The sequence below is a fragment of the Halichoerus grypus genome, chromosome 9, assembly GCF_964656455.1.
Source record: "Halichoerus grypus chromosome 9, mHalGry1.hap1.1, whole genome shotgun sequence".
Classification (NCBI taxonomy): domain Eukaryota; kingdom Metazoa; phylum Chordata; class Mammalia; order Carnivora; family Phocidae; genus Halichoerus; species Halichoerus grypus.
The window spans coordinates 40,442,353-40,469,653 of record NC_135720.1 but is presented as its reverse complement, the minus strand read 5'-3'; the positions used below and the strand labels follow the sequence as shown (position 1 = coordinate 40,469,653).

Genomic DNA, 27,301 nt, shown 5'->3' with positions numbered 1-27,301 from the left:
ATTATGCTGGTATAAATCAAGGACTAACCCTACAAAATGGTATCCCATTATACCCAACCCTGTCTTATCTGAACAGGTCCCTCATTCTCTCACCATACTCTCTTCATAGTACTTCAACAAGCTTTAGAGTCATGATTCTCTTTACCAGAGATTACAGTCCAAACCTACAGTCTGTGTGCTCTCTCAGCACTCCTCAGTTACCTTTTTTTGTTGTTAAAAATAGTATTTGTTTATTGCTTTACAGTTTATAAAGCTCTATACTGTTAAACTTGATTCATTCAACAATCCAGTAAGCTATCTATGGAAAAGGTTATCTTGTTATTATGGCTGTTGCACTGTAGCTTATGTACTACCTCCTTTTAAAAACACTTGAAGTAACAGAAATTCTAAGCCACATTTTGTAGATAGGAAAACTAAGACTCGGAGAGGCTAATTGAAAAAAAGATACTACCTTTCTCTCTCCTGGCCATTTTGGCGGCTGGTTTTGGTTGGGGCCATCCCGCATCTAAGGCAGGAAGATGGTGGCCACAAAGAAGACAAAAAAGTCGCTGGAGTCCATCAACTCCAGGCTCCAGCTTGTTATGAAAAGTGGAAAGTACGTGCTAGGGTACAAGCAGACTCTGAAAATGATTAGACATGGCAAAGTGAAACTGGTCATCCTCGCCAACAACTGCCCAGCCTTGAGGAAATCTGAGATAGAATACTATGCCATGTTGGCCAAAACTGGTGTCCATCACTACAGTGGCAATAATATTGAATTGGGCACAGCATGTGGGGAAATACTACAGAGTACACACACAGGCTATCATTGATCCAGGTGATTCTGATATCATTCGAAACATGCCAGAACAGACTGGTGAAAAGTAAATCACATAAAATTTTTCTTTAATAAAACTGGCCACAGCTTGTTTAAAAAAAAAGAAAAAGAAAAAAAGATATTAGTTGTAAATCCATGGGTAAATCCAGGTCTCTGTGCTATATATTCTAAGTTTTTCCTGCTAGGTAATCACCTCTCTTCTTTGTAATGGTTCTTATTGAACCATTATCCTCAACTGTATTTACTTGTCTACATTTAGCCAGCTGTTCAGTTGCTAAACTACATGTTTTAAAAATTATAATATCTCACTTATTCATTTATTTTTCCAGTCCCAGAGAAACACAATACGATATGAGATGAGATGAGAAAGCAAATAGCCAATGTTTTATATTAATTAAGGTGATAAAAGCAACCAATTTGAGCATTCCCCATAAAATTATAGATAATAAGACACTGAATTAAAAATTAAGTTGCTTTCTAATACATCTTGAGACAATCTTCTGTGTCTCACCCATTATTTTGTTGGAATTACTTTAGTTCATAGAATATCAATTATGATGCTGTTCAACTCTAAGCATAGGACATAATCCAAAGCTAAATGTATTTTTTCTTTTTTTAATGTAATTTTTTCTGTATTACTGTGTCATTGCTTCTCTGTATTTTACTATTATTTCTATTCATGTGTAATCTTATCTCAAGGTTTCAAATGTTCATAGTATTTCAAAAACACAATCTTCTTTGAGAAGAAATAAGTCAGATTTCTGTAAAAAATAGTTATCAAGCTATGTAGCAACTATTAAATGCCAGAAATGTAGCATGCATATTTCAAGACAGTACAAAAACCAGTTAAACATGAGGAAGAATTTTTTTATCCTCACTTGTACCTTGGTGAATAAAATTCAGGTTTAAGCATTGCATCAGCTAAGTAGTAAATAAAGTTGCATCCAAAAAAGTGTAATTTTAATATTTAATAAAATGAAAGAAAGACTGAAGACCTTAGAAATTCCTTTAATTATAAAGCCTTAACATGAAAAAAAATCCTAACACTCAAGTAAATGACAAAATGTATTTAACATTATTAATAATAGATGAAGATGCAATAATTTACATATGTGTGAAACATTTTTCATAACTTTTCTCATATCAGTTCATTGTTTACTGCCTATAATTTCTGCTACTCAAATATTGTTGCCATTGATAATTCTTAGTAAGTATCAAAAATTTTAACTATAATACTCATAGCTACAAAGAAATCCAGAGCAAAAATATATATATAGGTATATATATATAGACAGATAGATTTCCTTGAAAAAAACACCCAAAAGGAAATAACAGAAGATGACATTTGGACAAAATGAGAAGACCCCTCTTCCTTTATCGTTTCATATAGAGAATGAAATTAGTTTGTTTCATTACTTTCTGTTTTCATCTCATTTTTTGACATATTTTTGGCATATTATATTCTTTCTTTCCTCACAATTTCCACAAAGAAAGGAAAAAAATTGAAGGGCCCAGCTTTCAGGATGTGGTAAATCACCACCATGAAGAATTTAAGTGATTATCACCTATTGTCCTTGCTTTTGATATTTTTTCCTTTCTCTATCTGCATGTCCTTCAACACCTAGTACATTTCCCCACACCTGCTAAGATCTCTTAGTTGGACAAAAAGTAGGTGAGTCAAACAAAACCAAAACTGCAAACTCATCAGCCATTTGTTAATACATTATGTACTAAATCCGCTGATAATTAAAATGTGGGTAGAGATTTTTTTCCCACATTTTTAAAAGAACAAATATATTACTGCCAAATAGACATTTTGCTAATAAGGAAACTGGCTCAGAAAAGAAGGAAATTATAAAGAAATTATATCATTGGGTAGAAAATTATATGGAAAGTCAAATCTCACCAAGTGTGGTATTTTGTGGTTCTGCTAAAATGGAACAAGACAAAATGACCTTCAATTGAGTTTCCACTAAACATTTTATTTCTTATTACTAAGACATTGGACCTGTATATAGGAAAATTCAGAACTAGAAAACAAAGAACTAGATCAGTATCCAAATGTAAATACTGATTTGGATTATCCTCATTAATCCAAATGTGGATAATAAAGGGAAAGCCTGAAAAACTATTTAATTGTATGACATTAAACACTGGGAGGCTCAAAAATAGACCATAAAAAAGAATACACTAATTCTTCACAATTTAAAATTTTATATCATTCATTCTATTTTAAATATTGAATCATGTCTCCTTGTTACTTAGGATTTATACCAAAATTGTTCTTTTTTCCTCCATAGAGAAAAGAAAGTGTCTTTTATTTAATAAGACCTTGAATCAGGAAAGAGCCAATTCCTCCTGGCATTTCTTATTACTTGGACAAGAATATTGCTGTAAAGAGTCAAATAATAATTTCACTTTATTGATATCACCTGGTTCCCTATTGAAAATGGAATCTTCAAAGTGAAGTCTAAACCTGAAGAGACCCATTTTGGTGGAGAAGAATTTGACAAATCAAAGTTCAACCATTTGATTGCCAAGTTCAAGCTCAGTCAGGTTTCAAGTTCAACACCCAAAGGACATCAGGAACAACAAGAGTAACTTTACCTCCACAAAGTTTATACATTTTGCATGCAAATTAGTCTTTCCCAACATTCATTCCAATATAAATTGACTTGTTTCATGAAGGAATTGTCTTGTATACCCCCATCCATCCTGGAACCAATGGAAAAGGTCGTTGGACATTCCAAATGAGAGGAGACACAGCTCTGACATCAACTTTTTGGTGGTACTGACTTTATCCTCTGAATTCAGAAATACCTACAGGATTTTTCTTAATGGCAGTAAATCAAACTAGATCATAAATTCCTTTCAATCTCTTTATTATAGCATACAGATTTCTGTCTGGTTTGTATGACTATAAATCGGAAAATATAAAGGATTTGTTCCTCTTGGATGTCACATTTACTTAATGCTCTCTGATAATGGAGTTGATGGCAAATTAATAACTGCCACGATTAGGCATAAAATACCAATCCCCTACCACCCCCAATACACACAAATATATATTACTTACTAAGTTAACCAGCCTAATGTCTTTGTTCAAATTTATGAATGCAAGAAGGCAATAACAACGGATAAGAACTTGTTGACAAACTTGAGTTCATGGACATGCAAATTAATTTGATATTAATCCTAATAGCATTCTTAAAATGTGAAAAGTATATTTCACATGTACTGCTGTGAAAAGTACAGACAAAATGACAATATTAAAATAATCTTTAACAAACGAAGATATTAACACATGGTTCAAGAAGCTAAGAAATACAAAGCAGGGAGTTCAAGGTGTCTTCAAGAACTTACACAGATCCTTCTACAATAAGACCACGTTAGAAATGAGAAACTGCTGTTATGATCAGTAACAAAGACAAAAAGAACATTCTAATCCAATTGGCTGGTGAAGAATCAGACTGCTGAGTAAGAAGATGAGAGCACCAACAGAAAGAGATGAAGGATATATGTAATGCTACCATTATTATGCTGTAAGAAGGCAGGAGTGAGCTAAGTAATGACCTGTAGCCTCTCATGGGTGAAGTACCCCCACCTGGAGGTGTCTCTTCTAGACCCAAAATCGACGGCTAAGCAGATCATAAATACATATTCTATTAAGCTTGTCACAGAATATGAAGGACCTACATTTGTAGCAAAGTTGGTATAGTGATAGTTTAAGAATCTTGTTTGAGATCCATTTCTAAGTATTCTGAGGTCTTGAATGTAAGTTTTATCAGCAGAAAATATACTACATGTTCTTTAGAATAAGACATTTAAAACTGGCACCATTAAATACTTCATGATAGAAACTACTTATTTTTAGAGGACTTTTATTTAAGTTCAGTGTTCTTATGACAGAGGTAATGAACCCCCCCTTTTTTTTTTTTTCATCCCATAGACTACCCTGTTGCCCAGTATCCAGGAAGAAGCACAAAGTATGCTTTGGCTGAGTTTGGGGCTAACATGGTGAAAATTGGGGCGTTTCCTAGGGAGAAGGATAAGTGGCATTACATAACTAGATGTACCAAATTTTCTGCTTAGCAACAAATTCGTGTAAGCAAAAAAATGTATTCAGCTTGAGTTACTCTGATGAATTCTATAGAGGCCCTTGGAAGCCTGGAAAAATCTTTTAGCCACTTAGGGATGCTAATTTACAAGGGACAAAAAAGCAATATGCTAATTTTTGTAAACAGCTATTCTTTGGACAAACATTCTGGAATACTACGAAAGGACAAGAAGAGGGAGTACATCTCCATTATTCTCAGAGAAAAAAATCGCCTGATCCTAATATTCTAATTAAATGGGGTTCTAGAGAAATTTTATTTCATTGACAGGGCTGAGATTTCTCAAAATGCTTATTTGGCTACAAAGTCCTTGTGCCTCTTTAGTCTGACAGAGATTTAAAGTTTTCTATCTCCAAGGTAGTGTTTTCTCCCTTCTAAAAATATTTTTGGTGACCTACTTCAAGAGGGCTTTTTCGGAGGAAAAAAAAAAAACAAAGCAAAACCTTAGAAATCACTTTTTCACAAACCCTAACCAGTTTAGAAATTTTACTGAAAGTATCCCTGATATACGTCCCTTCTATCTCTGTCTGACACTATCAATAAGAGGGAGTTCATTACCTAAAAAAGTGGGTTATTCTATTTTTGAACAGCTCTAATTGTTCTAAAGTTCTTCCTTACACTGGATTTCTAACTCTTCCTTTCTTAATAGCTCTGCCCATTAGTCTTAGTTCTGCCATTTGAATATAACAAAATTAATGTACTCTTTATCCTATGCAGCAATCCTCTCAATATTTAAAAACAATCATTAGAAAAAAATGACCCGGGGGAGGAGAAAGATGGCAGAGGAGTAGGAGACCTAAATTTCGTCTGGTCCCAGGAATTCAGCTAGATAGGGATCAAACCATTCTGAACACCTACGAACTCAACAGGAGATCGAAGAAAAGAATAGCAGCAACTCTCTGAACAGAAAAGCGACCACTTTCTGGAAGGTAGGATGTGCAGAGAAGTGAATCCCAGGTGATATTCAGGAAAATAAATGGTGGGGGAGGGGGCCTCCATCAGCCGCTACCCGCAATTGATAGAGCAACAGAGCCCAAAGTTGGAAATTTTATAAGTCGGCTCCACTGAGGGACGTTGCTCCAGAGGCTAAGCGGAGGGGTGGAACCCTCGCAGGACAGTGTGGTCTCAGGACCCTCGGGGGCACAGAAAGACGGGGTGCCTGAGTGCGGCAGAGCTCCCAGGTATCAGAGCGGGGAAGCCAGCTCGCAGAGACGGAGCAGAGGAGCGGGCTCTCAGCTCCGGGTTGCCATAAACCATGATCCATGGCATAGTCGGGCCACTGCTCTTCCAGCAGGGACCCAACAAGTGGCAGATCCGGGGAGACTCCCCTTCCTCCCCCGGGAGGAGCGGCTTGGGAGCGCACTGCAGGGATCTGCTGGGTTTGGAGACTCCACAGTGAGTCGGGTGCCAGAGATAGAAATGCTCGGTCACAGGCCAGGTGAGCACGGAGTGCAGCCAGAGACCGGGGAGACGGGAGTGACTGACTGTTTTTCTCTGGGGGTGCACTGAGGAGTGGGGCCCTGAATTCTCAGCTCCTCCAGAGGGCAGAGATTGGGAGGCTGCCATTTTCACTCTCATCCTCCAAAGCTATAGGAAAGCTTGCAGGGAACAAAAGCTCCCCCCGGGAGCAAAACTGAGCAGATTACTTAACCTGGCCCTGGCAAGGGCGGGGCAATTCTGCCTCCAGCAAAGACATCTGAGAACCATGGCAACAGGCCCCTCCCCCAGAAGATCAGCGAGCACAGCCAGCCAAGACCAAGTTTACGGATCAATGAGAACGGCAGAACTCCAGTGCTAGGGGAATACTGCACATAGAATTCATGGCTTTTTTCCCATGATTCTTTAGTCTTTCAAAGTTAGTTTTTTTTTTAACTTTCTTTTCTTTTTTTTTTTTGAATTTTTCTTTTTCCCTTTTTCAACCAAACCTTACCAATCCCTTTTTTTAAAAAATCTTTTTTATTTTTAATTTTTAGAGTCATATTCTATCCCTTCATAAGAGTTAACCTTATTTTTGGTATATATATTTATATGTATATATATAAGTTGTTCTCTCTTTAAAATTTTGGGATACAGTTTCTTCTAACAGACCAAAATATATCCTAAATCTCTAGTGTATGGCTTTGTTCTAGTCTCCTGCCTGATCACATTCTCTCCCCTTTTTTTTTTAAATCCTCTTTCTTTTTTTAACTAACTTCTTATCAATTCCTTTTATAAAATCTTTTATAATTTTCATCTTTACAGTCATATTCCATCCCTTCATCGTATTTACCCTTACTTTTGTACATATATAAGTTTTTCTTTCTTTAAAATTTTGGAAGGCACTTTCTTCTAACAGACCAAAAAACGCCCAAAATCTAGTGTGTGGCACTGATCTATGCACCAGCCTGATCATATTTGATCATATTCTGGTTTTTTTTTTTGTTTGTTTCTTTTTTTGTTTTTATCTTTTTCTTTTTCTTTTCATGTTTCTTTCTTTCCCTTTCTTTTCCCCCAGTTTCAGGTCTCTTCTGATTTGTTTAGTGTATATTTTTTCTGGGGTCATTGTTACCCTGTTAGCATTTTGTTCTCTCATTCATCTATTCTCCTCTGGAGAAAATGACAAGATGGAAAAAATCACCTCAAAAAAAAAGAACAAGAAGCAGTACCGACTGCCAGGGACCTAATCAATATGGACATTAGTAAGATGTTGGAACTAGAGTTCAGAATGATGATTTTAAAGATACTATCTGGGCTTGAAAAAAACATGGGAGATATTAGAGAAACACTTTCTGGAGAAATAGAAGAACTAAAATCTAACCAAGTCGAAATCAAAAAGCCTATTAATGAGGTGCAATCAAAAATGGAGGCTCTAACTGCTAGGATAAATTAGGCAGAAGTGAGAATTAGTGATATAGAAGACCAAATGATGGAAAATAAAGAAGCTGAGAAAAAGAGAAATAAACAACTACTGGATCACGAGGGCAGAATTCAAGAGATAAGTGATACCATAAGATGAAACAATATTAGAATAACTGGGATCCCAGAAGAAGAAGAAACAGAGAGAGGGGCAGAAGGTATACTGGAGCAAATTATAGCAGAGAACCTCCCTAATTTAGGGAAGGAAACAGGCATCAAATTCCAGGAGGCACAGAGAACCCGCCTCAAAATCAATAAAAATAGATGAACACCCCGACATCTAATAGTAAAACTTATGAGTCTCAGAGACAAAGAGAAAATCTTGAAAGCGGCTTGGGAGAAGAGATCTGTAACCTACAATGGTAGAAACATTAGATTGGCAACAGACCTATCCACAGAGACCTGGCAGGCCAGAAAGGACTGGCATGATATATTCAGAGCACTAAATGAGAAAAATATGCAACCAAGAATACTATATCCAGCTAGGCTGTCATTGAAAATGACCCCCTAAGGTCAGGAACACGGCAGGGATATACACTATCACCACTGCTACTCAACATAGTATTAGAAGTCCTAGCCACAGCAATCAGACAACAAAAAGAAAAAAAAGGCATCCGAATTGGCAAAGAAGAAATCAAACTCCCACTCTTTGCAAATGATATGATACTTTATGTGGAAAACCCAAAAGACTCCACCCCAAAACTGCTAGAACTCATACAGGAATTCAGTAAAGTGGCAGGATATAAAATCAGTGCACAGAAATCAATGGCATTCCTATACACCAACAACAAGACAGAAGAAAGAGAAATTAAGGAGTTGGTCCCATTTACAATTGCACCCAAAACTATAAGATACCTAGGAATAAATCTAAATCTAACCAAAGAGGCAAAGGATCTGTACTCAAAAAACTCTAAAATACTCTTGAAAGAAATTGAAGAAGACACAAAGAAATGGAAAAACGTTCCATGCTCATGGACTGGAAGAACAAATACTGTGAAGATGTCAATGCTACCTAGAGCAATCTACACATTCAATGCAATCCTTATCAAAATACCATCCACTTTTTTCAAAGAAATGGAACAAATAATCCTAAAATTTGTGTGGACCAGAAAAGACCCCAAATAGCCAGAGGAATGTTGAAAAAGAAAAGCAAAGGTGGTGGCATCACAATTCCGGACTTCAAGCTCTTTTACAAAGCTGTAATCATCAAGACAGTATGGTACTGGCACAAAAACAGACACGTAAATCAATGGAACAGAATAGATAGCCCAGAAATGGACCCTCAACTCTATGGTCAACTCATCTTCAACAAAGCAGGAAAGAATGTCCAATGGAAAAAAGACAGTCTCTTCAACAAATGGTGTTGGGAAAATTGGACAGCCACATGCAGAAGAATGAAACTGGACCATTTCCTTACACCACACACAAAAATAGACTCAAAATGGTTGAAAGACCTCAATGTGAGACAGGAGTCCATCAAAATCCTAAAGGAGAACACAGGCAGCAATCTCTTCGACCTCAGCCGCAGCAACTTCTTCCTAGACACATCGCCAAAGGTAAGGGAAGCAAGGGCAAAAATGAACTATTGGGACTTCATCAAGATAAAAAGCTTTTGCACAGCAAAAGAAACAGTCAACAAAACCAAAAGACAACCGACGGAATGGGAGAAAATATTTGAAAATGACATATCAGATAAAGGGCTATATCCAAAATCTATAAAGAACTTATCAAACTCAACACCCAAAGAACAAATGATCCAATCAGGAAATGGGCAGAAGACATGAACAGACATTTTTCCAAAGAAGACATCCAAATGGCCAACAGACACATGAAAAAGTGTTCAACATCGCTCGGCATCAGGGAAATCCAAATCAAAACCTCAATGAGATACCACCTCACACCAGTCAGAATGGCTAAAATAAACAAGTCAGGAAATGACAGATGTTGGCGGCGATGCTGAGAAAGGGGAACCCTCCTACACTGTTGGTGGGAATGCAAACTGGTGCAGCCACTCTGGAAAACAGTATGGAGGTTCCTCAAAAAGTTGAAAATAGAGCTACCCTACGACCCAGCAATTGCACTACTGGGTATTTACCCCAAAGATACAAATGTAGGGATCTGAAGGGGTACGTGCACACCGATGTTTATAGCAGCAATGTCCACAATACCAAACTATGGAAAGAGCCAAGATGTCCATTGACAGATGAATGGATAAAGAAGATGTGGTATATATATTCAATGGAATATTATGCAGCCATCAAAAGGAATGAAATCTTGCCATTTGCAACAATGCGGATGGAACCGGAGGGTATTATGCTGAGCGAAATAAGTCAATCAGAGAAAGACATGTATCATATGACCTCACTGATATGAGGAATTCTTAATCTCAGGAAACAAACTGAGGGTTGCTGGAGTGGTGGGGGGTGGGAGGGATGGGGTGGCTGGGTGATAGACATTGGGGACGGTATGTGCTATGGTGAGCACTGTGAACTGTGTAAGACTGTTGAATCACAGACCTGTACCTCTGAAACAAATAATACATTATATGTTAAAAAAAAAAAAAAAGATAGCAGGAAGGGAAAAATGAAGGGGAGAAATCGGAGGGGGAGACGAACCATGAGAGACTATGGACTCTGAGAAAGTGAGGGTTCTAGAGAGGAGGGGAGTGGGGAGATGGGTAGCCTGGTGATGGGTATTAAAGAGGGCATATACTGCATGGAGCACTGGGTGTTACACGCAAACAATGAATCATGGAACACTACATCAAAAACTAATGATGTAATGTATGGTGATTAACATAACATAATAAAAAAATCAGTTCATTTAAAAAAAAGAATATATACTACAGTTTCAAGTAATACTAAGTGCTATGATCAAAAGTGTAACAGGATGAGGGAAAAGTGTCAAATAAAGAAGCAGCTGTTTTAGAAGGCAAGTGAGAAAAAACTTCTCAGAGAAAATTGGATGATGCAGAGGAGCTTGCTAAGAGAATATCTGAAAGAAGAACTTTGTAGGCAAATAGTAAATATAAAATCCCCAGAGTGAAAATGAGGATGGTGTATCCTGGTGGCAGATGAAGATGAGGAGAAACCATACCAGGAAGAATGAGCATTCTCCGGCACAATAATTAACAGTCTCTTGGAGACACTCAAGTAGGACACTCTTGCAGACATTCAAGTAGGATGCCAAATAAGCATATACAAGTTGAAAAACGGTTTCTGTAACTTAATAAATGATATTTATGTAAAAATGAGGCTATCATAGTGAAATATTAAAGTCAAAACTAATATATGGTTTTTAGCTATTATTTAACATGTTCCTGGGCTGCTAAATAAAAAGTGAACTGAGAAACTATCAGTACAATTAAGAACTAATAAGAGTTCGGGGTGCCTGGTTGACTCAGTCAGTTAAGCCCCTGCCTTCAGCTCAGGTCATGATCCCAGGGTCCTGGGATCAGCCCTGAGTTGGGCTCCCTGCTCAACGGGGAGCCTGCTTCTCCCTCTCTCCCTTGCCATGCTGTATCTTTAGCTATCTCTCGCTCTCTCAAATAAATAAAATCTTTTAAAAAATAACTAGTAAGAGTTCAATAATGGTGACTAATTTCAGAAATAGGCAAAATAGATAAATTTCATATATATGTATACACATATATATGAATAATGACATTTACAACAGCAATAAAAATATGTGGTTCATTGTAGAAACTTTAGAAAATACGGTAAATTAAGAAATAGAAAATATTTAATTTCTTCTTTGATTTTTTGGTTGATCCATTCATTACTAAGTAGCATGTTATTTAAACTCCATGTATTTGGTCTGATTTCCAGTTTGATAGTGTTGTGGTCAGGAAAGATGCATGGTATGACTTCCATTATTTTGAATTTGTTGAGACTTGTTTTGTAGCCTAATATGTAATCTATTCAGGAGAATGTTCCACATGCACCTGAAAAGAATGTGTATTCTGTTTTAGAATAGAAGTTCTGAATACGTTTGTTAAATCCATCTGGTCTAGTGTGTCATTCAAAGCCACCATTTCCTTGTTGATTTTCTGTTTGGATGATCTGTTCATTGATGTAAGTGAGGTGTTAAAGTCCCCTACTATTATTGTATTACTATTGATTATTTCTTTTATGTTTGTTATTAACTATTTTATGTATTTGGCTGCTCCCATGTTCGGTTCATCATAAATATTTACAATTGTTATATCCTCTTGTTAGATTGTCCCCTTTATTGTTATATAGTGTCCTTCTTTGTCTCTTGTTACAGTCTGTTTTAAAGTCTATTTTGTCCAATATAAGCATTGCCATCCCACCTTTCATTTGACATCCATTTGCATGATAAACGTTTCTCCATACCCTCACTTTCAATCTGCAGGTGTCATCCAGTCTGAGAAGAGTATTTTGGAGGCAGCATATAGATGAGTCTTGCATCTATAGCAATACAGACCTACCTCAAGAAGGAAGAAAAATCTCAAATAAACAACATAACCTTACACCTAAAGGAGCTAGGAAAAGAAGAACAAACAAAACCTAAAACCAGCAAAAGGAAGGAAATAAAGATTAGAGCAGAAATAAATAATATAGAAACTAAAATAAACAATAGAACAGATCTATGAAACCAGGAGCTATTTCTTTGAAAAGATCAACAAAAACTGATAAACCTCTAGCATGACTCATTTCAAAAAAGAAAGACAAAGAGTGAGAGAGGAATCAAATAAACAAAAGCACTAATGAATGAGGAGAAGTAACAAACAACACTATAGAAATACAAACAATTGTAACAGAATATTATGAAAACCTCTGTGCCAACAAACTGGACAACTTAGAAGAAATAGATAAATTCCTAGAAACATACAACCTACCAAAACTAAAGTAAGAAGAAATAGAAAATTTGAACAGACTAATTACCAGCTTCAAATGAAACTGAATCTAAAAAAAAAAAAAAAAAAAAGCCTCCCAAAAAACAAAGTTCAGGATCAGATGGCTACACAGGTGAATACTACAAACATTTAAAGAAGGGTTAAAACTTATTCTCAAACTATTCAAAAAAAATACAAGGGGAAGGAAAATTTCCAGATTCATTCTATGAAACCAGTAGTGCCCTGATACCAAAACCAGATAAAGACACCACAAAAAAAGAGAACTACAGGTCAATATTTCTCATGAATATAGATGCAAAAATCCTCAACAAAATATTAGCAAACCAAATCCAATAATACATTTAAAAAAAAAACACACACACGATCAAGTGGAATTTATTCCTGGGATGCAAGGATGATTCAATAGTCACAAAACAATCAATGTGATATATTACCTCAATAAGAGAAAGGATAAAAACCATATGATCACTTTAATAGATGCAGAAAAAGCATTTGCTAAAATACAACATCCATTCATGATGAAAAACCTCAACAAAGCAGGTTAGGGAACATACCTCAAGATAATAAAGAGCATCTATGACAAACCCACAGCTAACATCATCTTCAATAAGGAAAAATCGAGAGTTTTTCCTGTACGGTCAGGAATAAGACAAGGATGTCCACTCCGACCACTTTTATTCAACATAGTCCTGGAAGTCCTACCTACAGTTGTCTAATTGACAGCATAAAGAAATAAAAGGCATTCAAATTGGTAAGAAAGAAGTAACTCTCATATTTGCAGATGACATGATACTACATATAGAAAACCCAAAAGACTGCACCAAAGAACTCCTAGAGCTGATAAATGAATTCGGTAAAGCTGCAGGATACAAAATCAACATATAGAAATCTGTTGCATTCCTATAAGCTAATAATGAAGCAGCAGAAAGTGAAATTAAGAAAACGATCCCATTTACAACTGCACCAGACAACAAAATATCTAGGAAAAAACTTAACCAAAGTGGTGAAAGACCTATACTCTGAAAACTGTAAAATAGTGATGAAAGAAATTCAAGCCAACCCACGGAAATGGAAAGACATCCCATGTCCATGAGTTGAATGAACAAATATTGTTAAAATGTCTATACTACTCAGAGCAATCTACAAACTTAATGCAATACTTATCAAAATATCAACACTTTCACAGAACTAGAACAAACAATCCTAAAACTTTATAGAACCGTAAAGACCTTGAATAGCCAAAGCAATCTTGAAAAAGAAAAAACAAAATTGGAGGTATCACAATTCCAGATTTTAAGTTATATTATAGAGTGGTAGTAATTAAAACAGTATTGTACTGGCATAAAAATAGACACATAGATTAATATAATACAACAGAAAACTCTAAAATAAACTCAAAATTATATGGCCAATTAATCTTCAACAAAGGAGGAATGAATATACAATGGGAAAAAGATAATCTCTTCAACAAATGGTGTTTAACATGAAAGAAATGATGAGATTCTAAGTCAGACAGTGGTTGAAAGAATGATGGAGATAAAAGCATATATATATATATATATATATATATGTTAAAGCAATAAGTTACAGGATATGGAAATTGCTTAGATATAGATGGGAAAAACTAAAACATGAAATACAAAGATCCTCTATACACCTACAGTTTTGATAAAGCATTTATTTTTTTTTCAATGTAGAAAGTGGTTTTAACTAACTTTCTAATGGGTATAATCTGTATATTTTTAAAGTACTCAGATTACAGCAAAAATAAATAATTTATCCAGATAGTTGTCCATCAATTTCTTTCCTCAATATAAAAAATCAGCTATTGTAAAAAATAAAAATAAAAATAAATTTTAAAAATTCTGCTTTTTAAAAAGGTGTTGAGAAGAATATATTTAGGAAACTAATCCAGAAATTATGGTTAGCAAACTAAATTCCAAATCTCATTTAAAATAAAAATCAACTCCAGGACCCTTACAAAAAATTTTCATTATTAACTTGATCTGAAAAATAGCACTAAAATTTGGAAAAAATTATGGGATTAGAGCAAATTCATAGCCTAGAATTGACTTCTGGAACTGTATTGCCTAAGTAAAAGCCACAGAATTAGTCCCTAAAGTAATATATTATTTAACCTGGAAGGAGCAAAGTGTTTGTGGTAAACATATTGAAGAATCTAGAAGTGAATGCTAATTTAGCAACAAGATGTACTTAAATTATTTATGCAAATAAAGGCAATTTTCTCTAGCGAGGGTGTAGAAAAACTATGATGTTGCTGTTAAAATTCTAGAATGGGGATACCTGAGTCAGCATTTCCTTACCTTGGTCACAGTCTTGCTTTACCATGAGGGAGAGGTTGTGAAACAAAGTGCATTCTTTTCCATTTTGGTACGATGCTATGTGGATATGCTGGCACTTGTTTGTTCCTCTGCAGAGAATTGCATCACAAGACTCAACAGAACAAGGAGGAATGTTGAGCAAATAAAAATTCTACTTGATCTAATTAATTTATGTAGTTACAGTTCTGAGTGTGTATTTCTCTCCACATTTTAAGTTGAATTATTAGTCACAGGAGAAGAAAGTATACATAATTCCCTTCAAATGTTTCAGTTAATTTTCATAAAGTCATAAACCTGGAAGATACATTGGGAGTTGATCTCCCTAAATGTAGACTTTGAGACATTTTTGAACAATGCCAGGTAAAAGAGAATCCATACAGAAATATCATGGTAGAATAGCCTACATTCCTTTTTTACTATCCATCAACTTTCTCTTTGTCTTCTAGAGGATATTATTTTTATATTCAGAAAAATCACAGATTTTATGAAGTATAAAACCCCACATTTCAAAACTAATTTTTCTTCAAACTTTTGGTTGCTTTTTTAATTTTACAATGATGTAGAATACTTATGGAGATATTCAGACTACAAGACCTGGAAGATTTGTATTATATTTCTAGTTCCGCCATTGATCTTATATCAGATACAAAATTTTTCCATGTTTCAACACCCTTACCTACAAAACAGATAAAATAAATTTATTTCCCCAAACAAATCTGAAAAAAATTTTTCCATTGGAAAATGTGTAAGCAACTTGTCCTTCTGAGTATAGAAAACCAAAAATCTCCTTTCAATCCAATTCCTGTAGTTTTCTTTATATAGAACTTAAGGAAGAGTAAATGGACTTTCCTAAATGTATCTAAAATATCAGGTAAAGCATTATTTTCAGATTTCAGATTGTTCCTATTGGTAACTCCTAACAATCTTTTAAAGTGGAGAGAAATGACATTACTTTCCTATTTTACAGACAAAAGGACTGAGGGTTAAGTTAAGCAATATTTCCTAAGACCACAACATTATTCTGATGATTGGCCCAGAGCATATTCTGCTGCATTATATATTTACCAAGAAACCATATTTTTTAAATGTCATCTACCCATCAAATACTATGCTAGCTCTTTTAGGGCATACAAAGAAATCTAAGATATGGTCACCAATCTTAATAAGTATTAATGTATTAGGGAGCCAAAACATCTGAATCCAAGGAGAAACAAACATAGCAGGGGGCATATTGAATGAAGTTACACAAAATGAAGTCTACCTACTATATATAGAAATTGAGAAAGGCTTTATATGAGCTGGAGCATTCCAGAAATATTTCATGGAAGAGGGTAATATTTAAAACTCATTATTTGGGCAGGCAAGTGAAGTTAGGAGGCTTTCTGGTTAAGAAAGAGGAAGTATTTGCTAAACCACAGAAATAGGACCAGGTATGTGCTTCTGAGACAATGAGACATAGTTATGCCTGAAGTAAAGCTTGTGCATGGGAGAAGGCTAAAAAAATAAATTTGGATAGGTAGGGTAAGACAGCACCATTGAGGCCTTGAAAGTGTTGTTGCAGTTTGTCTGTGAGGTAAATATTGAAAGAGGATAATGTTTTGAAGTAGGTAAAAACTCTTGTGGAAGTTCTGCTTAAATTAAATTAGCCAGACTAGTCTGGCAAATACATGCAATGTGTATTGGAGTCAAACTATAGGGTGTTGTTGCGATTTAGGTTTGCAGGGATTAGCCTAGAATGGTAAGCCATGACAGTGAGGAAGAAGGGATATCCATTTTTCATTAAAGAGTGGGTAAATGAGAAAAATTTAAAGAGAGTTTGGAAGGTATTACAACTGGGTCCTCAAAACAATGAGAGCAGTTTCATGGAGAATGTGGTTAACAACAATTAGTGCTAGATGTGGAGGAGACTGTGGACTGATGGAGAAAAAAGTCATAGCCATGAAAAAAGAAAGAGAGAAAAAGAGAGACAGAGAGAGAGAGAGAAAGAAAGAAAGAAAGAAAGAAAGAAAGAAAGAAAGAAAGAGAAAGAAAGGAAGAGTGAGAGGAAGGAAGGAAGGAAGAAGGACGGATGGACAACACATCCCTGGATAATGTCTAAAAGTTTACAATCATTTTTTTCACTAACAATATGGAAGTATAAGTGAACATAAGCATAACCACTCATAGGTATACTTATAATGCCTTATGTATATAAAGCTATAGTATAAAGGGATTAGGCTATAAGTGCAGCAACATGATGAATGGGATGTTTTTGTTGCCTTGGAATTGGTGGCTAAGATCCAAGTCTAAGATACAAAGAGATATCCTATACTAACCAAACTAAAGAGAACTTCAAATAATTGGGATCCTTCCTCCATGGGGTTATTAAGTGGTGGCTGACCCCACTACTCTCCTTAGTAAACACCACAAGTCGTTCCCTTTACCTACATGGGCAGGGATGGAGAGAGAAGGGGGAATAAAATTGTTGGAGTTGTAGGAAAGGATTATTGTTTTTCCCTCCCTTTCCCAATGTCAATTTGGGGAAAGGATGGGAGTCAAGACAATTATTCAGAGAGGAGCCTGGAAAAAAAGACAAGAGAAAGAGAAAGAAGAAAGAAAAGAAAGAAAGGGGCAGGGGGAGGAAGGAAGGAAGGAAGGAAGGAAGGAAGGAAGGAAGGAAGGAAGGAAGGAAAGAAGGAAGGAAGGAAGGAAGGGAGGGAGGGAGGGAGGGAGGGAGGGAGGGAAGGAAGAATGGAAAGAAGGCAGGAAGAAACTGGTACTTCACTCCTACTTGTGATGTGGTTTGAAGTAGGGTCCTGAGCCAATGGTCAAAAAAGAATTCTTGAGATGTTCTCAATGCAAAAAGATGTATTTATCAAAGCACAGAGACAGACCCTAGGCAGAAAGAGCTGCATTGGGATTGCGAGGAGCAATTGATTACATACTTTGGAGTTGGGGAAGGTAAAGACAAGGAAAGTTTCCAAAAAGGATTTTCATATGTTAAAGAAGACTAACAGGATCCTGTAGGCCTAGCTATTGTCAAGCTAAGGGTTTTTTCCCTCTAGCAAAGCATTAAGACAGTTGGGAGTTACTCGAGGAATGTCATCCTCTGTCTGGCTCAAATATTTGTCAAAGGGCTGCAGATTATAAGGAAATTTAATTTTATCTACATTTCTTTTGCCTTTGCTCTCCACATCACTTGGACATTAGCTTATGAAGTAGACTTGCTAATCTTCTTCAGTATTGCTTTGAACAAGAAGAAAATAGAGTGGGAAAAAAGATAGAAGAGAAAAAAGAGAAAGGTGTGGAAAGTCTAAACTACCAGTATGAGGAACAGAAAGGAAGTAAGTGAAGTGGACCCCATGGAATCCCATAGGGCTTGCCTGTTCTAAGCCCAAGATGGCCATTTAGGTATGTCAACAGTAAGAGACTCTGCAGTAAATATTCAGGAACAATCTCTGAGAAGGGATTAGGAAGAAATCAAATTAGACTTGGTCCCTCACATCAGGGAACCTTGAAATGGGATTACCCACCATCAAATTAATTAACATATCCATCACCTCACATAGTTACCTTGTGTGTGTGTGTGTGTGTGTGTGTGGACATTATTTAGGGGGTGGAGAGGACATTATTACTGTATGTATTGGCTAGACTAGTCTGGCTAATTAATTTAAACAGAACAAAATTCCAGGCAACATATTATGCCCTAGGTCTCTATTTAAGTAAACCATGATTCCCATTTTGAATCTGCATGAGCCTTGTTTCTGAGTGATAACTTGGAAATTAAATTCTAATATAATAGATGGATTTAAAGTCTGACTGCCTTAAGCACACAAAGCAGTAAGAGGTTTGAACATAAAGTCCATAAGCCAGATCAGAATATGATATTACTTCCTAGTCATATCTCTTGTTATTTCTGTAATACATAGCTTTTACTCTAAAGCATTTACTCAACCCAACATCATTCTCCTTATAGGCAGGAGAATGTTTGGCATTTACTTGCTGTAAGATGAGAACTTTGTGCACTAAGTTCTCACAGCGGCAGTCTAGGCAGGCCTCCTCCTCTTCTTAATGTACCCTGAAAAGGTTCCAATTGATTGTAAACACTTGCCAGCAAGTTCTGAAGTGCGTCCAGTTGTTTTTTCAGCTTGCTGTTAAGAGCCTTCACACCATGGCCCTGAGCTTTAATTTCTTCCATTTGAGAGAAATGGTCATCCAGTCATCTTTCAGCTCACAAGGCCTAAAGAGGTCATCTTTCATTGCAGATAACCCTGGGTTCTGGCATGTTCTTCATTAATGAAATCAATCCCCAGGAATATAAAACAGATAGCTCAACGTGGTCTGACAGATAGTGGCCAGAAACATAAGCCAATTGACATCTGAAGAGCCTTGAGGGATTAAAATGCATTCTGTGTATATGTTCCCAGCATAGGTTTTCCCCCAATACCTCCCAAGTTTCATTCTATCTTTTAGTCTGACATCCTGCTCTATAATATCTATGTGTTCAAAAAAACAAAAAACAAAAAACAAAACAGAGCTATATAGAATATGATGACATAAAACACAATGCACTTAAAATCACAATCCAATGACAGAAAGTCTTTGAAATAAGAATACAATGAGTAAGGTTTCCTTTATGTTTTCCCTAATCAATGAGACTTATTGTGAGTGATGAATAACTTACTGATTTAAAATTCTACTATTGTGGCACTAAGATTAAAGTTATAGTCTGATTAACCAAAGACATATTTCTGGATGATAAAATTTCATGCCTATCAAGTTTCTGTATTATAGCCTGAGAAATGACATTTTACCTCTCCATTGTATTACTACCCCCATGTTATAACAAAGTTCTATAAACTCCATTGGCAAAGGCCCAACTCTCCTGATTAAGTACAGCTTTAAGACCCAAAATGATATTGGAAAATATTTTCATAATGCTGGAAACTCAGGTGCAATTAAAAAATATACTACTGAGCATTATTAATGCATAAAGCTCACCCTTCATATTTATTAATGCATTTAATGATATATTTTAAATGGCTAAAACCATATGATACAAATTGCTAATTCTACCCATTATGACTGAGATAAGTTATAAAGAGCATGAAGATTCCTGAAAGATTATAACACTTCTAAACAAATAAAGTAAGGTTAGCACACATCTTCATACCAATTCTCCAGTTCTAAGAAACAGAAAAGTTCCTTTGAATTCATTTCAGAGGCAAGATTAGAGTCTGTGTGATGTCAATAGGCCTCCTCCCCAGCAGTCTTTGTGTGCCTTCAATATGTCCAAGGAGATAAGTAGATCTTGTGTTCCTGACAATTAGACAGAAAGCAATAACTACGCTCTGTTTGGTATTTCAGGCAGCTCCCCTCCTTGACTGCATCTCCAGGCTTAGCTCCAAAGAGACAAGAATTTTCCCTCTGACAAGAGAGCCTCTCCCACATCAGGAGTTCAAGTCTCTCCCTACAATGATTTTCTCTAGTCACAGAGCATTTTGTCCAGCGTTATGGATCTTATCTATAGCACTGGTATTTGAAAGTAAATTCCACGTGACATTAAATTGCAATCAACTCCTCCATCAGTCTTGCCAAAAATTCCATTAAGTCGTGTTTCCAAAAATTCCAGTCACTCCACGACATTATTAGGTTTTCAAATTGTACCACCCATCTTTTTCATAATGATATTAAACTTAATCAGCTCTCTTCTATGAACTGTACTTTGTGATGTTTGTTTTAATCTCCCAAGAAGTTTCTTCCAGATTTTCAATGTGTTTGTCATTTTCCATAATTTAGAAGTCCAACTTTGCTATTTTAGGCAAGAGTACTTCAAGTTCCCCCCCACCCCCCCAGAAAGGTCATGGAGTTATATAGTTTCTTGATTCTGGAAATAATTTCCCAAAACAAGCCTTTCATGTGGAATCCAGAGTTCTTGACAGAGTCATTTTCCCTCTAACTTGCCTTGTTGTTTAGATATTGTAGAAAATTAATCATTAAAGCACCTAATGTCAATGCTAAACATGTGTCTCATGTGAACCATATACTCTAGCTGTGATTTCATAATAAAAAGCTGAATGAAAAGTGGAAAATCTACTCAATCATTCAAATGAGTGCTTATTGTTAGAATCAAAGTTTTAAATGTAATTTTAGAGAAATTGGGTCTTGGATTTCTCTAACATCAAATGATGAGTTAGAGAATTAGTCTCCCATATAATAGTAATCCATCTGCTGAATTTGTAAAACCAGAAAATGATAGCAAATTTGGAGGAGTGCTCATGGTTGAGTAATCAATCAACCCCCATTTAAAAATATATATGAACTGGGGCGCCTGGGTGGCCCAGTCATTAAACATCTGCCTTTGGCTCAGGTCATGATCCCAGGGTCCTGGGATTGAGTCCCGCATCGGGCTCCCTGCTCGCTGGGAAGCCTGCTTCTCCCTCTCCCACTCCCCCTGCTTGTGTTCCTGCTCTCGCTGTCTCTCTCTCTGTCAAATAAATAAATAAAATCTTTAAAATAAATAAATAAATAATAAATAAATAAATAAATAAATATATGAACATATGTGTATAACTATTTGATTTGATTTGATTTGGTGAATATTATTGAGTTATAATTTAAATAAAATATAATTCATCAATTTTAAATGTGCTATTAAGTTTTGACAAATATATGCAGTTATGCAACTACCATGATTGTGATACAGAATATTTTCATCACCCTAAAAAATTTTCCTTGCACCCCTTTGCAGTATTCCTCTTCCCCACCACCCCAAACCCCAGCCACTGGAAATCACTGATCAACTTTCTATCACTATTGTTTTGTCTTTTCTAGAATTTAATATAAATGGAATCAAACATCTTTAAATGGAATCAAACATTTATATAAATGGAATCAAACATCTTTCACTCAGCATAATACATTGAGATTTCATCCATGTTTCTGCAAATATAAGGAGTTTGTTCCCTAGTGCTGATTAGTATTCTACTAGTTTGCCTTTCCAGTTCTTCACTTCTTAAATCAGGATTAACCTAATTCCAGAAGAGCTGGTAGTAGGAGTAGTAACCCAACTATGGGAAACCCTACTCCTGCCCACAATGATATGGCCTGATGTCATAATCTCCTACAGATGAAAATACTGTTGGCTTCAAATCCTTCCTGTGCTCTGGATTGACTGCAGGTGGTGTTTCCTTGGCTTAATTTCAACTGACTTCCGGCCAATGAGAGGCAAGATATTTGAGAGTAGGAAAAACAGAGTAAGCCTAGTATTTCTCTCTACATTTCTTCTTTGGCTTCAGTTCCCACCATACAAGTCCACCATGGTTCCAGTTTCCATCAGGTCAACCCAACCCCTGGGCTCTAATAACATCAATTTATCTCATTCCTTTGTCTTTCAAGCCTAGTAGTAATGTACCCTTTTCTGCTGCCAATTTCTGGATGCTCAATGTTCTTTGTTTGGTTCTCATCTCTACCATCACCTACATAACCAATTCTCTGCATTACATTTCCTCTGGTAGGCTACTTGAAGTGTATCCTGTGTTTCTGGTTAGATCCTGTTGTGGACTGATTGTTTGTGACCTCCAATCGTATGTTGAAACCCTAATCCCAATGGGATGGTAGTTGAAGGTGGGCCTTTGGAAGGTAATTCCATCATGAGGGTAGAGCCCTCATGAATGCGATTAGTGCCCTAGTAAGAAGAGGGCAGAGAGCTAGCTTGTTCTTTTTTCTGCCATGTGAGGATACAAGAAGTTGGCAATCTGGAATCCGAAAGAGGGCCCTCACCAAAACCCAACCATGCTGGCACCATGATCTTGAACTTCTAGCCTCCAGAACTATGAAAAATAAATCTCTGTTGTGCTAAGTCACTTAATGTATGGCATTTTGTTATAGCAGCCCAAGCTAAAACAGACCCTGATTATATTTTACAAAGTCTGAACCACATGGTCTTATCCATCTTCACCTAACTTTTAATACAAAATTTATTCCATTTAATCCTCATACTAATACTGGGCATAATTATTATTCCCATTTATAAATGAAGAAATGAAGCCTAGAGAAGTTATATATCTATCATACAGAAGGTCACAGTGCTAATAAGTAACAGACGTTAAGATGCTAAAATGTTGAGAATAAATTAAAGCGGCTGATAATGGGCAATGAGAAGTGCTGAGTAAACTAAGTATGGTTAGCAGACAGTAGGAGAGTTTACATATCCTTGGGCAAAAATGTAAAAGTATTCTGTAATTTGTTCCATGTGAATACAAACTATTTCTAATCCTCTTTTCTGATCAGAATGGAAAGAATACTTTTCCCAGATTAATAATCACAAACAATGCATCCAAGTTTGTGTTAATCTATTCTAGGAACAAGATCACATCTGACACAGAAGCTAATCTTGGCTACTACTTGAGTTTGTGGCAATCTGTTATCATCTTACAGAATCCACCAGGTTTTTTTCAGTGGCCAGACTAGTAAATAGAAATACAATGGCAACCACCATCCTGGATTTTTTATGTCTGTAAGGTTGGTGTTAATCACTGCCATTCCCCCTCAGATTCAATATTGTGATTTACTATTTGGTCAGGGCCTGGCAGGCAGAGTTAGATAATTCTATTTAATCTTTCCTACTACAATAGCTCTTATCCCAAAGACCAAAGAGTGGGGAATGTGCCAAATATAAAGCATGCCTATTCCAATTATATAATCAGAAACTGGGCAAATGACCACTTTGGAGCCAGGCCCAAGCTCCCATTATGTCCCCACTCTAACAGGGCATGGTGATGGCAACCTGGACTCTATACCTAATAGCTCTCAAAATGTTTGGGCATTCCTCTTTCCATGTTCTATAGTTACCTTACTAAATGGCCACAGTTCCCTTTGGGGAAACACCCGGGGACACATTACTAAGTACACTGCCATGGTGTTGCACGGTCCTTCCTCTAGGGGATCTGGCATCTGGCCTCTCTTTCAGTCAATGGAATCCCACTGTGAAACCGCTTGAAGGCCAGGGATCAAGCCTTTTAATTAAGGCAACTGCTCTCAATCTCTTGATCATCCATTCTTGAACTCTTTGTAGAAAAGAAACAATAAATTCTTGGTTATCTATTTATTTTACTGCTAGACATACCATGTTCTATTAAGAATCTCCACACTCCGAATTTCATGAGATGATTGACTATTTCTTTCCTACTGTATCTCTCCTCCTCAGGAGAGACCAGTAGTATTTAATTTGATATAAAGAATTTCAGAACCCTAAAACAATTCTCGTTACTAAAAGTACCAACATGTTAATATTGATGAGATGTGTCAAAGTCAAATATAAATGTTAACTTTCACATATAATCCAGTCTATAAGGTGGTCACTGTAACCATTCTGCATCAGGAAGGGCTTCCACTAAACTTAGAAAAGAACTGACTTTGTTTACATTTGGATATTTAAAATGGTGCCAATACTGTGCTTACCTTTAAAATAGGAATAGAAAATATAAACACTACTTCAATTCCTTCATCCATAGGTATTTTTTTTCTCTCACAACATAACTGCTGCTATTTTCTTTCCTGTCTTGTTGCATAAGAGTGTAAAGAAACATAAAAGTTAGAGAGAGAATACTCAGGGAATGACTTCACTGTTGAAATATCACTACTAGGTGGTGGAAAAGATTAAGAAAAAGAAACGGTGGTTTCACTGCAAGGTTGCTAACTATAAATATTTGGACACATCTTATCCAGACCCACAGAGCTGAAAGAAGGAACATTTTTATTTCTTCAAGCTTTCAAAGATACCATGGAAGAAAATAAAAAGTCCGTAATTATATATAAAGGTGGCATATGATATAGGATATAAGTAAACTGGGCAAATAGTGACTTTTGACATTTTTAGACCTGAACTTGAAAGAATTCAACTGCTGTGTAAAAATACTGATGATGGGGGGAAATTGTATGTATAATAATCAGAAGAGAAAATGGGTTCTTAAACATAATGTGAACAAGGAGAGAAATGGGGTCATTTAGAAAGGTGGCAGAGAGTGAGTGATTTTAATTATAAAGAGAAAAACGGAAGAGGCACCTGTGTAGCATAAAGCAGATAGAATTGGGCAGGAACGTGGTGTCAGTCTTGTCAGGTTCCTTATGCATAGGTTCTGTGATAGCAGAAGTAAGAAGGAGAGCTATGTACACTCTAATGGAGTATGTAAATCATGAAATAAAGATATCTTACATGCTCTTTGTCACCTCATTATTTTATAATACACACAAAGGGGGAAACTACACATGTACATATACTCCTCCCCAAAGCTGTTAAAGTATTTTATTATATCATATCATAAGTCTCAGTTTCTCTAAAATACTGCCAGTTGGACCCAAACTTGTATCTACCTTTGGAATATATTTTTTTGGATGTACAGTTTTTGGGTATCTCTAAGCCTTGGAAATTCTTTGTTTCAGGTAAACAAAAAGTACAAAATATATTCATGTTATAACTCTTGTTTTCCTCTGCAATCTAAGTATGAGGACAGAACTTCATACTCTTAAGTTCAGATTCAGCCCAAACCAGAACTCACCAGTTAAACAATAATAACTGTGAATCACTCATTATATTAAATGGAGTAGAACTTATTTTAATCTAAAAATCCTTCTCTTCCAAACTTGCTAGATCATAAAAACCAGATATCATCTAAGAAAAGGAAATCATTGTCATTGTCTTAAACTGATCATTAAAAAGTTAAAAATAAAACAATATCCTCATTCATAAATATTAAAATAGATAATTACCACATAAGTAAGGATAACAATCTAAAATAGCAAATCATATCTCAATTTTAATTCTGAATTCAACTAAGTAGCATCCATACCAACCATAGGAACAACTTTCTTGTGCAACAGATACATCAATATTTAATGGCTTGGCTCCATAAAGTCCTAGATTATTGAAATTTGTTACAATATTAACCAAATTAATCAGATAGGTGTTTATGAAAAGTCAGTGGGTATACTAATCTGATATTTGATATAACTGTTTCCAAACTAGAACACTAGACTTCATAATCCAAACAAACAAACAACAACAACAACAACAAACAGCAGATTCCAGAGAACAAAAGCTGTATCAGGGCAGGTAAAGGCAAAAAATAGCCAATTCTTTGGAGATTTGTGTAAAGGTCTACAGCCAGCTTTTGTCTCTAGAAACAGGCAAAAGTGCATTGCTTTTCTCAGAGTGTTCAGAAATCTAACTGATGATTGGAATGTAAAAAAATGGAGACTCTAAGGTGGAGATGGGAAAATGAAGTCAGGCTGTAGACTGACCATCTGCCAAAAGGTGATGGAATGCACAACAGGAAAAAAAAAAAAAAAAGCTTTGAAATTCACCAGTAGCAACCATACAAAGAAAAAAATCCAACTTCATTCCATGAACTTTGAAAAGTGATAGCCAAGGAAAGAAATAAGATTCTGGCTAGCAGAGCAGGACTCCTAACCAGGGCCTCAAAAGTTATCCTGGGGGAAGAAGGAAAATCTGTCAAATTCTAACAAATCTCACCAATACCACATAATCTGTAGAGACATATGAAACTAGAAAAAGTCAGTAAAATCCTCAAGAGTAGGTGCCCAAATTATTAGAGACTGGGTCTTGGGCCCTCAGCAAATGCAGAAGAAACTTCAGGGATCTCCATTTTACAGGCCTTTCTCTGAATTGAGAAAATGATATGAAACCCCAGATTATACTGCCCGCAGGACTAAGGGTACAACTTCAACTAGATACAGACAGAATCTAAGAAGAGAAAACAAGGGTCAGGTCATCCAATGTACGCTGCATTCAGGCTTTAACAAGATCACTACTTTCCCATCCTATCCCTATCAGCAGGTTCTGAAAAAGTGCCTAGAACTCACATAACACAGCCCTAAAACTAAGATCACAGGGAGGAATAGTTCTCAAGTATGGTAAAGGCAAATTGCAACCACCCACTCTCTGAATCAGTTCCAATTTTACATCAGTGTACAGCTGCTCTTATTTAGCATAAGCTAAATAAAAATAACTATGGGAGTCTGCCTGGCTCAGTTGGTGGAACATGTGACTCTTGATCTCAGGGTTATGAGTTCAAGCACCATGTTGGGCGTGTAGCCTACTTTAAAAAACAAATCAATAAAAATAAATAAATAAAAACGTGCTTACTACAGAGCCATCAAAAGGAACCCTTAAAAAATAAATGAAAAGTAACTACACATACACACACACTACACCAAAAGAAAATAAAGGAAAAAAAAAGTCAGGGAGATTATG

General features: G+C 36.1%; 1 long non-coding RNA gene and 1 pseudogene across 1 annotated transcript in view; one reads left to right on the top strand and one right to left on the bottom strand.

The window, feature by feature from the left end:
• Positions 1 to 27,301, bottom strand: part of LOC118533343 (uncharacterized) — a 193,447-nt gene that overhangs the window by 41,624 nt on the left and 124,522 nt on the right. The gene's annotated exons all lie outside the window — the stretch shown is intronic.
• LOC118533336 (large ribosomal subunit protein eL30 pseudogene) lies at positions 471 to 919 on the top strand (annotated as a pseudogene).